General features: G+C 34.4%; 1 non-coding gene across 1 annotated transcript; it reads left to right on the top strand.

Annotated features, from left to right (window-relative positions):
* The first annotated feature begins 1,631 nt into the window (after positions 1-1,631).
* On the top strand, positions 1,632-1,737 carry LOC114009188 (U6 spliceosomal RNA). The gene has a single exon (XR_003550643.1). It is a non-coding gene; the product is annotated as a U6 spliceosomal RNA (small nuclear RNA).
* The last annotated feature ends 12,763 nt before the right edge of the window (positions 1,738-14,500 follow it).

Here is a 14,500-nt window from a genome sequence, read left to right as displayed (position 1 = left end):
GTTGGCATAATGGCTATGTTGCTCACTACATGGGAGTAGTCAACTGAGATTTGAGTCCTGGACCTGGTGGCATAAACTCACTCCTAGCACATGTATGTGCATGCCTAAGATCCTGAGAGGAGAATGGAGGAGAAGGGATTGTGGCGTGGCCATCTCTCAGGGGGTGATTTCTCGCTTTCTGTCTCTCTGTCTCTCTCTGTTTTTTCTGGCAAGCACACACACCCTATAGCAGAGGCCTCTCCAAAATAAAGAAAAATAAATAAATAAATATCAGGTACTGACCCATCAAAGACCACTTGGATTATAAAAATTCTATCTATTTTAGAAAGAGTGCCTTTGAAGTCAGAATGTCAAATACAGAAGTATGACCATCTGTTCTATTGTACTGGCACAATTTTCTTTTATTTCTCTGACTCTTATTAATTATGAATGAAATATTTCTCTATTGGTGTGTGAAGCACTTTTTAAACTAATTCAGTAGTCCTATTTATAAAATGTTGTTTATTTTTTTGCTCATGTGTACATATCATTATATACAAAAAATAAATATAAAAATAACAAAAGTAACATCTTTTATCTGTTGGATTTTGAACTCTATTTGGGGGAGTTAACAGAGCATAAGGTTTAAACAGTATTTTCCTATGCAATCATGCAGAAAAAAATTATAATTCCATCACTTTTATTCCATTTCCATGAATTCTTGTACTCTTAGTAACAATTTAATACCTATTACCAAAATGCAGTGAACCATTTTTCACTCTCACTGGAAGAGTAATATCTTTGTTCTCTTTCAAGATCCATTTCTTTAAGAAGTACAATCCAGCAACCATCTCCCAGATATAAACATTAGTATTGCAACACACTGCTTGTAGCCTGTGGGAAGGATTTCCATGCTTCAACACCATGTAATATTCAAATTGAAAATAAAACTTTTAAAGCTTGAAGGGACTAGAGAAAGTTGGTTGGATTGTGACCACCATCTTGAATGCAATGTTCTAACAGAGTGCCTATTTCTTCTTTTCAAGCTTCATTTTCCATTAAAATATAATCTGAGCATTTCAAATGTGGATGAAATTTTACACTTTTCACAAAATCTAGTTTATCTGTTCCAAACTCATGGCTTCCATTCACTTTGAAAATGGGACCATACAAAGAAAATTTCTTTATGTAGTTAGGATAGCAAGGTCTGTAAAACAGAACTTGAAGTAGGTAAGTAAAGCAGAGAAAATGCCCTTACTTAGATATGCACACTAGGCCAATAGAGCTGCAATTAGAAAGTGTTCTATTAGAATTATTTAATTATATTCTATATTCTGGTGATGCAATTAAATGTAATAGTTATCACTATTAAAGTAAGGGCATGGAAATGTACAATTTTTTTTCCTCATATCTAACAAGATGGTTGCACTGCTGCTAGAGTTTCTATTTCTTAATTTTGTATTTCATGCATTTGTTATATAATTACACAGTCAGTTGGGCACCTGTAGGATGATGAGGAAACTCATATTAGAAGGCCTAAATTCTATTCTCCATTCTGCTTCAACACATTGGGTGTGCCTGTGGATGTATTCATGGTTCTGATGGGCAGCAGGACTGGTGGGGAGGTTGCTGTCTGAAGACCCTATGGAAGGGTGCTTGCTTCGGCAGCACATATACTAAAATTGGAATGATACAGAGAAGATTAGCATGGCTCCTGCACAAGGATGACACACAATTCATGAAGCATTCCATATTTTTGATTATTAATCACGACCAGGTAGGCTTTATCCCAGGTATGTAAGGGTGGTTCAACATATGCGAGACCATAAATGTAATACATTAACAGAAAGAAAGATAAAAAACATATTATCATTTCAATGGATGCAGAGAAAGCATTTGATAAAATACAACATCCTTTAATGATTAAGACCCTCAGTAAGATTGGAATAGAAGGGTCATTTCTCAACACAATAAGAGTCATCTATGAAAAACTTACAGCTAACATTATACTGAATGGGAAAAAGCTGAAAGCTTTTCCGCTAAAAACGGGTACTAGGCAGGGCTGCCCACTTTCTCTACTGCTCTTTAATATAGTACTGGAAGTCTTAGCTAATGCAATCAGAGAAGAGAACACTATAAAGGGCATTTGAATAGGCAAAGAAGGAAAACATCTTTATTTGCAGATGACATGATGGTATACTTAGAAGTTCCAAGTCTCCATGAAAAAACTTCTTGAAGTAATAAGTGAATACAGTAAAGTGGCAGGATACAAAATCAACATCCAAAAATCTATAGCATTTCTATATATGAACAACAAGTTGAACGAAGTAGAGCTGAAGAAAGGAACCCCTTTCACAGTAGCCACAAGGTGTATAAGATACCTAGGGATAAACCTAAGAAAGTCAAAGACCTTTAAAGAAAACTATGAAAATCTTAAAAAAAAATATCGAAAGTGACATAAAAAAGTGGAAGGACATCCCATGCTCCTGGACTGGAAGAATTAACATAATCAAAATGGCAATTCTACCCAAATTAATCTACATGTTTAATGCAATTCCAATAAAACAACAGAAATATTATTCACAGATATGGAAAAGACAATCATAGAATTTGTCTAGAATCATAAAACACCTCGTATTGCAAAAGCAATCCTGCACAAGAAGAATGGAGTGGGAGGCATATCACTCCCTGATCTCAAGATATGCTATAAAGCTGTGATCATCCAAACAGCATGGTATTGGCACCAAAACAGACATGTGGACCAATGGAAAAGAATAGAGACCCCAGAAATAACCCCCAAAGCTTACAGACAACTGATTTTTGACAAAGAATATCAGTCAATCCATTGGGAAAAGGAAAGCCTCTTTAGTAAATGGTGCTGGAAAAACTGGGTATCCACGTGCAGAAAGGTGAAACTGAACCCCCATCTTTCACCATTAACAACAATCAACTCAAAATGGATCAAAGATCTGAACCTAAGACCTCAAGCAATAAAACTACTGGTGGAAAATGCTGGGAAAACTCTGGGAGACATTGGTGTATACAAAGACTTCTTAAATAAGACTCCCAAAGCACAGGCAATAATCCCTAAAATAGACAAGTGAGACTATATCAGACTAAGAAGTTTCTGCATAGCAAAGGACACAGTAACAAGTGTGAACCAATAACTCTCAGAATGGGAAAATATTTTTGTTAAATATGCCTCAGACAAGGGACTGATAACCAGAATACACAGGGAACTTAAGTGCCTTATGCAAAAAAAAAAAAAAAAATAACCCAATTAAAAGATGAGAAAATGAACTGAACAAAAATCTCTAAGGAAGACATACTAACAGTCAAAAAGCACATGAGGAAATGCTCAACATCACTCATCATAAGGGAGATGCAGATAAAAACCACAATGAGATACCACCTAAGCCCTGTCAGAATGGCAAAGACTAAGAATATAAAAAGTGATAAGTGTTGGAGGGGATGCGGTGTAAAAGAAACCCTCCTACACTGTTGGTGGGAATGTAAACAAACTGATGAATGGATTGGAAAAGTGTGGCATACATACTCTATGGATCTACTCATCCACAAAAAATAACAAGACTCTGGCATTTCATAGAAAGTGGCCAGATATGAAGGATCTATTGCTGAGTGAAGTAAGCCAGGCTATGAAAGAAAGATATTGTATGTATCCACTTAATATATACCGACTATCTGCACTCTATGGTAGAGTGATATATTGGAGGACATAAAAGCAGTGAAAGTACTTACTGAGAATAAGACAGTGTGGAATGGGGCGGGGTGAAGAGAAGAGGATAGAGAAAGATGGCAAGAGAACAAACAGAGAGGAAGAACGTTAGTGGGACACAGATGGCTTATTACCTGTTGATGATGATGTGTATGGTATTCTCAACTGAATTGATCTGAGAAGTAGTTCATGTTGGCTAAAGTCTTTTTACAAGCAAAATGAGAAATAGAGATTGACTGTTTAAAACAATAATTGGAATAATAATAATGATTGGGAAAAAATAATGATAATATATTGAATAATGAATTGGGGAGATTAATGTCTCTATATTAACTGACATGCATGGCATTCCCTTTTGAAAAAGCAATGTAATATATACACTTTAAAGTTATATGCAATTCAATGTAATATAAACAAGATTATGATGATAATAAAAAATAAATTAAAAAAGACCCTATGGAAGGTACCTCTCTTTCATTTTTATTCTCTGTCTCTCAGGAAGTTAATTATAAATAAAAGTAAAATTTTATAAAAAGTAAGAATATGAGATTAAGGAAGTAAAATCAAGATACTGTTCTTATTATGAACAACATAAAATTTGGAAAATGTATGATATTTGTCTCTTCTGCTTTTCTATTACTAGTTAAATTTCTGTTTTTCATGGTCAATAAAGGTGGTGAGAAATTCAGTGATTTTTCATTCTTCCTCAATAAATTTAGTGTTCAGTGGGATTTGAATGAGCACTCACAAAACTACCTGTTATTCTTGTTTTAAGAAAGAGAAATTAGAATTTAATTAAGGATACTTTGATTTTTCTATTGATTTCTGCCCATAACGCACCCAAGTCTGTCTTAGAATATACAAAAACACCTTTGGGAACCAGCAGTTAGCGTAATGGCTATGTCGTTGGACTCCCACGTAGTTGACTGCGGTTCGCGTACCTGACCCAGTGGCTTAGAACTCACGCTGGGCGCGTGTGCGTGCATGCTCAACATCCCGAGAGGAGAATGGAGGAGAGGAGATTGCGGCGTGACCACCCCCCCTGGGGAAATATTTCTCACTTTCTGTCTCTATGTCTCTCTCTGTCTGTCTGGCGAGCACACGTGCCCTATAGCGAAAATCTCTTAAAAAAAAAAAAAAAAAACTTAAATATTTCCATAGAAAGGACAGTTCATTATACCCTAATTGCATTAGTAACTTTAAGATTAATCATGCCATTGTTGATCTGAGATAAAGACTAAATCAAAATAAGTAAAACAAAAGAGTTTATTTGAACCAAAGTTGAGGAAAATTTCCCTAGGTGATATTCAATTTGTCTTAAGTAATGGGCACTAAGGTTTTACAGATTCATTGAGAATTATTTTAATGGCAAATTTCATAAATGAATGTGAGAATGTTTAATTTTCCACATTTACCTTTGGTGAAAAGCTATAGCAAGTAATCTTTCATATTGCATAATTGGTTAAGTTCTATGATAATGGGGGATGGCCACACCGCAATTCCTTCTTCTCCATTCTCCTCTAGGGATCTCGGGCACGCATGCAGGCACACCTGGCCGCACACACACCTGGTTTGAGTTTAAGCCACCGGGTCTGGGATTCTAACCCCAGTTGACTATGTGGAGTCCAGCGACATACCCATTATGCTAACTGCTGGTCCCCCCCAGAATGTTTTTTAAGCTGCTGGGACTGCTATTCAAATAGGGCAGTCTGTCATATTGGACCCAGCCCCTTAACCACCCCATCACCTAGCTGGCTAGAACAAGAGGGTTTTTTTGCTAATTATTATTATTTTTTTTACACTATCTTGAGTTACCTAGATGAGATCAGACTTATATAAGTGTTTTAGTACCTGAGGAGATAAAATCCAATTGTATTTTATTAGAGACTACCATTTGAAAGAAAAATGTTCATGGAAAATTTTATTTAGGAAATCTACTTTGTTCTCTAAGATACTGTAATCCTAGTGGAATATATCTCATAATTCTTGAAAGCTTTTATTCATATAAGTAGTATATTGAAATTGTATGGAACAAAAGTTGTGCATTAGCAGTAGTCATAGTGGAGTGTACTTATAAAGAAAAAGAGAATAGAGGTAATTCATAATTATGATGCAGGTTGAGTGAAGATAGATCTCTGTGGTTAGAAGAATAGGCATTTTTCAGATGACCTTTGAGTTTGCAAGTAACAATATATTAAAAAGTTTGGAGAGCCTGTATATGTAATATTTACTATATGTGGGGTACTTACTATATATTGATTACAAATATAATTTAGCTTGGATTTTCTTTAAAAAGCAGAATTTGTTAACTACAAGAAAAATTATAAGTATATTTTTAAAAATTGTATTGTTTTCTCAATTGAAATCCACAGATCCTTATTGTGCTTTTTTTTTTTTTTTGAGAGGTTTTTGCTATAGGGAGCGTGTGATCACCAGATAGACAGAGAGAGACAGAGAGATAGAAAGCGAGAAATCATCCCCCAGGGGTGATGGCCATGCCGCAATCCCTTCTCCTTCATTCTCCTCTTGGGATCTTGGGCACACACGCACACACACCTGGCGTGAGTTTAAGCCACTGGGTCTGGGACTCGAACTGCAGTCCACTACATGGGAGTCCAGCGACATAGTCATTATGCCAACTGCTGGCCCCACTTATTGTGCTTTTGAAGTTACCTGTTTTTTTTTTTTTTTTCATTTCTATTTCAATATGGTACCAAATAATGAAAAGATATTTTCAACAACATCTGATTTGGAAGAAAATTACTTTTATAGTTGATAATATATAATCAAATCACATTTTACTAAGGCTGAGAAATGAAAATGTTCTATTTATTATTAGGTAGGATGTGTATACAAAGCATATTTAATAGCATAATCATTTTAAAGGTGATTTTTTTTCTTATTTGGAGCATCATGTGTTCTTGAGCATTTTACTAAGACATAAGGTGTTTTGCAATAAAATGATTAAAATGTGTAAAACATGAAATATGAGACCTTTGAAAGGTTTTTATGTTCTTCCAGTTTGCCTGTCTTAATAGAAATTGATAGTTCATATTTACTGACTCAGTATGCTTTGCATTTTTATTTTGTCAAAAAATAATTTCCAACTTGAGTTAGTCAAAGTAGTCATTACTGAATTCAAACTATATCAATGCCAATATTTTGATCATTTGTTTAAGACTGTTTGCTAAATAAGACATTTCCAAAATTAATCAGTCCCTAAAATATTTTTATATGTCTTGGCACTTACTATTGTTCTCTTCACATAACAAGCTATTAATAAAAGTTTGCTCTACTGAATACATGAGAAAAATAAAGCCTCTGTATACAAACTATAATCTTGGAAATTGTCTGGTATCTTTCACTTTCCATACAATATATGACTCCAGTCCCTGTTAAAGCCAGAACCAGTAGAAATAACTAAGTATAGTGTTCATTCTATCACATCATACACTCCCTAATTTATAATATAATATGCTGAATTATATTTTTACTAATTTCAAGAGAAACATTTGTCCTAATATGATTAGATCAGTTATGGTTTAAATCTATTGTCATAGAATGATCAATGGTATCACTATCACCATCAAAAGTGTCCATATTTGGATAATAAATTATATGGTTGCCCTAATAAATATTATAATACTGAATTTATGTTATTTACATATGTAAATGACACTTAGGCTGAACCTTAACATAAACACTAAAAGTATCACATAATAGCCAGCTCTGGCACAAGCAATGGAGGTGGTGCTGTGAGATGCTGAAAGCCCATATGGGAAAGTCAAGGTTCACATCCCATGTCTACCTAAGCGTATTTGCAGGAAAGCCTTTGACTCTTAACTCGCCACACGGCAGTGGGAAGATTGCAGCATGAGAGACCCATCAAAGGTGCTCTTCCTTTCAGGTAGTAAATTAATAAACTTAAAAAAAAACAAACAGAGGGGCCAGCAGGTGGCACTGTGGTTAAGGCACTGGACTCCCACATGGCTGATGGCAGTTTGAATGTTATACCTGGAAGCTTGGAAATTATGTCAGACACGTGTGCCTGAGTGCCCCAAATCCCACAAAGAGAATGGAAAGGAAATTGTGGCATGGCCATCCTCCCAGGAGATGATTTCTCACTTTCCCTTTCACTGTCTCTACCTGTCTCACTCCTGTGAGTACATGCATCCAAATAAGAGGCATCTAATATTTTGAAATAAGAGGGAATTTAGAATCCTGCAGAACTCATAATACCTACCATGCCAGGTATGAGATAATATATCTTTAGAAATTACTTTTTAAGTTTATTTTATTTTTTAAGCTTTTCTTCTTTTTTTCACAATTTATTGTATTGCTAAAGATCTTAATTAAAGACTTTTCAATATCAAACACAGTTGATATATACATATTTAAGAACACATACCTGACTTTACATGTAGACCTCAGTGAATAGAGTGAACATACTATAAAGTAGCACCTTGCTGGGGCTATGTAGCTCACTGCACCCTTTACATAGGTATTGATAGATATACTTAATGCATTTTTCAATTTCAAAGAAATTTAGTTTTAATAGATCAAAATTTAAACATGTTAAGAGAAATTTGCTTAAAACTTAAAGCCAGGATAAAGATTAGGATTCAGTTCAAATAGTAGGTAGATGAACACATCAACAGTTCAAGAGAATACAAAAATCCTTAAATACGAAATCAAAGCATCAAAAATCAGTAATGCTTTAGTCTAAAGTTAAAAAATTCTATTTCACTAGTTCACACTCACATAATTAATCTCTCTTATAATGAATTTGCATTGTTACTGTGGTCTGATCTTTCCATTTAATCTCTGGAAGTTAATGTGCAACTCTGGACTTGCCCTTACCATTAGGCTGGACATTCTTTTTGTTGTTTTTTGTACTCTTATTTCTGTGTGTCCAACTTTAGTTTTCCTGGTATAGCACTCCCTTCAGCATTTTTTGGAGAGCTGGTATGGTGTTGGTAAATTCTTTCAGGCTTTGTTTATCTGAGAATGTTTTTGTCTTATTTTCCCATATTAAAGATACTCTTGCTGGGTATAATATTTTTGGTTGAAATTGTTTCTGTCTTAACACTTTGAATATATTTTCCCATTATTTCCTTGCTTTCATTGTTTCTGATGAGAGGTCTAACATTAGCCTTATGGGATATTCTTTGAAAGTAACTTGGTTTCTCTCTTGCCAATTTTAATACCTTGTCCCTGTCTGTGGTTTTGGTCAATCTGGCTATGATGTGCCTCAGGGAAGATCTTCTTAGGGTAATTCTATGTGACATTCTTTGTATTTCTTGGATCTGGATATTTGAATACCTCTCTAGGTTTCTAAAGTTTTCTTCCAGGGTTTAATGGAATAGGTTACCCATGCCCTTATTAGTTTCTTCACCTCTGGGGATACAGATGATCCAGACATTTGGGCGTTTAAAAGTATCAAGTATAACTCATACGTTGTTTTAAATTTTTTCAGTTCTTTTCTCAGTCTTTTTGGTGAATTTTTCTAGGTCAGACGTTCTATCTTTTACAGCTGACATTCGATGTTATGCATGGTCTAATCTGCTTTTGATACTTTCAATGGAAGTTTTTATTTCCTGTATTACAGCATTCATCTCTAACAATATCATTTGATTCTTTTTTTATGATGTGTATCTCCTCTTTCAGATAGTGCAAGAATCTCCTCACCTCCTAGAACTCAGTGTCTCTTTCCTTCTGCATCTTCTGGAGTTTGTTGTCTCTATTCTCTTGCATTTCAACTAGCTTTGTCACTGTGAATATTTTAAATTCTCTATCTGACATTTCCATGAGTTCTCTTGTATTCTTTGTGAATGAAGAGGAGTTATTTTCCATTAGAGGAGAGATTATTTTTTATTTCTCATATTTCTTCTGCTTCTGTGGTGATTTCTTGTCATCTGATGAATTATACCCATTTTCCTATTTTTTTGAAATTAAATCTGAGCTGTCATAGGAATGCAGAAAGAGGTGACCTGAATCTGTACACAGTACCATTTTTATCCCTTCACACAACTGATTCAGTGAAAATGAGGATTAATCTGACTCTAAATATATTCATATATTTGGCTACTGAGCACTTAGACCTATCTAGAAAATCAGTGTATGAAGTCTGAGCAAGAAAGTGAGAAAGTTAAAAAGAAAAAGAATAGAAACGAAAAAGAGAGAGAGAGAGAGAGAAAACAAGACAAAAATAATAAGAAAGCGTTCAGTCTTCAGTGGTCAAAATCCCTGAAAAGGGATGCTTTTAACTGAGATGTATATAGTTGCTGATTGGCTGGCTTATCCTGGTTCCTGGCTAGACTGGAGAGCAGAAGGGTAAGTTTGGGCAGAGGGTCTTTGGTGTGAATGTTTATTTTATCTTTACTCATGATATGTAGTACATGTTTATTATACACTAGAGAGGGAGAAAGAAAAAGAAACATCTTTGGTAGGGTCTTATCATGCTGTGATTCCCTTCCTGTAGCCTTCCAGCTCATCAGGATCGTGTGTGTGCATGCACATGACTGGCATACTTTCAGGTTAAACAAGGAAGCCCAACCCACAGTTGGCCATATGGCTTCTGGTACTGCAGTTCAGTTTGCCACTAAGCCTCAGTGCTACATCTCAATTTTTTGTGTCAATAAGATGGGGTATGTGTTCTTTTCATTTATGTGTCATTATGAAGATTAAATTGGAACACACTAAATATAGTAGCAAACAATATATATTACTTTAATTATTTTAATAACTTTCTCAAAAATAAAATTATTTTACATGATATTATATACTATGTAAAGTAGTGAAGAACTGTTCAACAGCTTAAATGAAAACATGGCCTACTGCTTTGGCAGAATCCATTTCAAGCTGAAATTAACAATTGCTTCAATTATCACAGCAAGAAATCCATTTTGCTAAAAATAACAAAAAGGGACATGCTGTATTCCAAAAATGTATATTAGCTCGCTTTACACAAATGAATCTAAAAGTCTGCAATGCAGTAGCCTGCTAATTTCATTCTCTCATTTCCTCAAAAATCACTGTTTTTCTTTATTCTGAACCAAAACCTTAGAGTTTCTTCAGGAATAAGCTATCATTCTTGACACATCTTGTGTCTCCAACAATTATTTTTTAAAGAAAAACAAAATAAAAATGTTTTATAAAGAAATTTCTTTACAATATCTTTGGAAAATTAAGATAGTGAAAGCTTTTATTTAGAAGATAAATATAAGTCCTATATTTATTAGATATAAATACAAATTAAATTCTAATAAAGTTGAAATGAAAGTTTAATATCAAAATGCTTTTATAATTAATAAGTATTTTGAAGTTAGTATAAAAGAAAATTCATAATAAATTTAAATGTTTAGCCATGAGTTCAGTGCAAATAATTCTCCATTTTTTTGATAAGTAATTGTTAAAACTAGCTAGTTTTCCAGTCTCCTGCTTATGTTTTATTTTTGCCACAAATCCTATTCCTTCATCCTCTTAAACCCTAGGTTCTATATGTCCCATTATAAATTTTATAATCACAGTCTCCTTCCACAATACATTGACATTACATGCAGCAAAGATAGGAGGTTATTGAGTGTCTGAGTCTATAACTTAGTGACAATTTCAAAGCTAAATATAAAAGTTTGGAAATTAAACACATTAATAATATTAAAATCACAAGTTTATAAGATTTAACTTAAGCACTAAATGTGGATAGAGAAGTAATGAAGACACAGGACCAAATAAGGCAGTCCAATATCCAGAAGAGGAAGATGGTGGGTAAACACAAATAGGAGTAAAAGCACTGAAATTCAAAATTTGCTTTCTGATATATAAAGAAGTTAGAAGACTTCACTAACATTTATAGAATAAGAAAAACATGGACAAAGTGAAAATCAGTGACTTTCTTGGTCCCATTCAAAACAGGTTGCTGGGAAAATTACCCTCCCCAAATCTAGAAAGAGGCTTATTTGTAGAGATACATACTGGTTCTTCCTATGTAAAACAGACACCTCAGGTTAGGTGAATAGGAACTTCATAGAAACTCAAAACTTACATAAAACAGCATTGGTGATTTTGCTGAATAAATGGAGGAAAAGTGTAGTACAGCCTAAGAATAAATGATCCTGAGTACTGTAGTCTTAAAAGAGATGACTTTTGTGAGACTTCCTTCAGAAGCCCCAGTCAGTAATAAAAATAAGAGAAAGATCCTCCCAAACTAAACTATATCAATTGAAAAAGAAGGTTAATCATTGTGAAATAATGGAAGTTTAACTTCCAGAGGAAAAATTATTCTAGAGGTAGTTGGAGAAAGGACATTCCTCTCATTCCAGCCCCATATAGCTATTTTGTAACACTTGAAAGAACCAGGGACAAAGTCAACAGTTATCAGGAATTCAGTGTAAACAGTTGGGAATACTGCAGCCAGAAAAAGGAGTAAGAGAGATGATGGGGGTGGGGGAGGAGACTGTCCTTAGAAAAATATTTGTTCAGGTCAGGCCTTTAGTACATAAGTCCACCAAAAGGGAAAAACAAAACAAAAGAAAACAAAACAAAAAAAAACAGTTTGAAAATCAGACTGAGAAATGTATCCTGGTGTCACATCCCTGTTGGGAGTTTCTCTCTCTCTCATGGAAGAATGAAAATAAATAAACTTAAAAAATAAAATAATATAGTAAGGACTCTGAGGGACATTATAGACAGAATTCAAGCAAGAACAATTGAGTAATGTGAGGAGAAAGATGGGATCTCTAAGAATAAAAAGGAAATGCTAGAAATCAAAAAATTTCTTAGAGATATAAAAAAATTCCTTCAATGGTTCTCTAACTAGAGTGACACAGGTGGGGGAGAAATCAATTATCATAAAGGCAGATCCATAAAAACTTCTAAAGCTGAAATGCAAGAGGAAGAAAATAAATGAAAAGAAGAGAAAATATGAAAAAATGAAGAGCCATGGGACTATTTGAAACAGTGCAATACATGCCTAATCATAGTATCAAAAAGAAAAGAAAGAGGGGCCAGCCGGTGGTGCAGAGTTGCTGGACTCCCACATAGTCGACCATGTTTCAAGTCCTGGACCTGGAGGCTTAAAAGACTCATGCCAGGTGTGTGTTCATGTGTGTTCAAAATCCCAAGAGGATAATGGAGGAGAGGGGATTGCAGTGTGGCCATCCCCCGTGGGGGAATGACTTCTTGCTTTCTGTCTCTTTGTCTCTCTGGCAAGTGCATGTGTTCTGTAACAAAAATCTCAGTAACAAAAAAAAAAAAAAAAAGAGAAAGAGAGAGAGAGAAAGACAGAAGAAAGAGATAATGAAGCATAAAAATTATCTAAGAGTGATGAAAAACACCAAATTGCAGATACAATTCAGAAAACATCAAGTGAGATTAATATTCTCAACAACAACAACAATCCACAAAGAAATTAACTCGTTCAGACTGAGAAAAAAGAGCAGTAAAACTATAACACCTCACTGCAAGAAATTAAAGACGATCCGAATAAATGGAAACATTAAAAGTATTTAGATCAGAAAACTTAAAATTGTTTAAATAGAAATGCACCTTAATTGTTCTTCAGATTTAATATAATTCCTATCAAAATTTCAGCTGCCATTTTTCCATAAATTGATTGGCTGAGTCTAACCTTCAGTTGAAAATTTTAGAAATTCTGAATAGCCAAAACAGTCTTAAAAAAAAAAAAAAGAAAGAATAAAGTAGGAGGATTCACATTTCCTGATTTTGAAACTTCAAGTCAAAAAAAATTAAACCTTTGTTTTATTGTCATAAGATCACAGAAAAATCAGTGAAATAAAATCAAGAGCTCAAAACTAAACCCATGTTATTGTCAATAGATTTTCAGCAAGAATTGATACCAGTTCCTGAGAAGTAAAACTAAGTATTCTTTGTTTAGTCTTAACTATGACATTTAACAGGGGAAAAAAAAAGGAATAGGCCCTATATTCCTAGCTAGTTTACTTCAGATAATAAGATGTGCTCACGTTCTCCGCTTTCCCTTCTGACTAATCAATATTATCTGCACACTGTGATATGATCCCCTAGTGACCACATTGTAATAGCTTTAAATGTTTGACTTTTATAGGACACAGTTTTGAGTAGCATGTGGATAAAGATCGAATAGCTCAAGATGACCTAAAAGTTCATTTTCTTGAGTTCATTAGTCAGAACAAACCTACTTAACACCTCACTCTGGACCCTCCACCAAGACTGCCTGGTACCAAGCAAACAGCACTGTTCATCAAAGATAATATAGAAAATTTTCTGCAGTGCCACTAGATTCCTCTTCCCAGACCTTCATGTTGTCACATATCCGACCTATGTTTAAAAGTCTTTCTTGCTCCTCAATCATGGAGATGGGATTTTAAGAGTCTTGGGCTGTAGTGCTCTCCAGGTTTATATCTGCCTTAATTAAGGCTTCCACTATGCAAATTCTCATGGTCTTAGAAATTGGCTTCCAGTATGATATAGTCATTAAGCACAGACCATACATTTTCTGGTAACAGGATGAGAACACAATTTAAAGAGAATAGCCCCTGGTTCTCCTTTTGGCTCTCTCTCTCTCTCTGTCTCTCTTTCTAAAGAAAGAACTTTAAAAGATTAAAGCTGACCTTTCAGATACATTTCTGTTCAGATACTTGATCTTGTGCTTAGAACATTTAAAGGAACTTAAATGTTGTGCTTTCTGTTAAAATTTAGACATGTTTATCTCGATGATGCAGATAATACATGGACTCAAGTCAAAATGAAACTACTGAATTTCTTTGCAAATTAGCCATTCCCTAT

The sequence above is a fragment of the Tupaia chinensis genome, unplaced genomic scaffold (genome assembly GCF_000334495.1).
Source record: "Tupaia chinensis unplaced genomic scaffold, TupChi_1.0 Scaffold000478_3, whole genome shotgun sequence".
Classification (NCBI taxonomy): Eukaryota; Metazoa; Chordata; class Mammalia; order Scandentia; family Tupaiidae; genus Tupaia; species Tupaia belangeri.
This window is presented reverse-complemented; position numbering and strand designations above follow the sequence as displayed.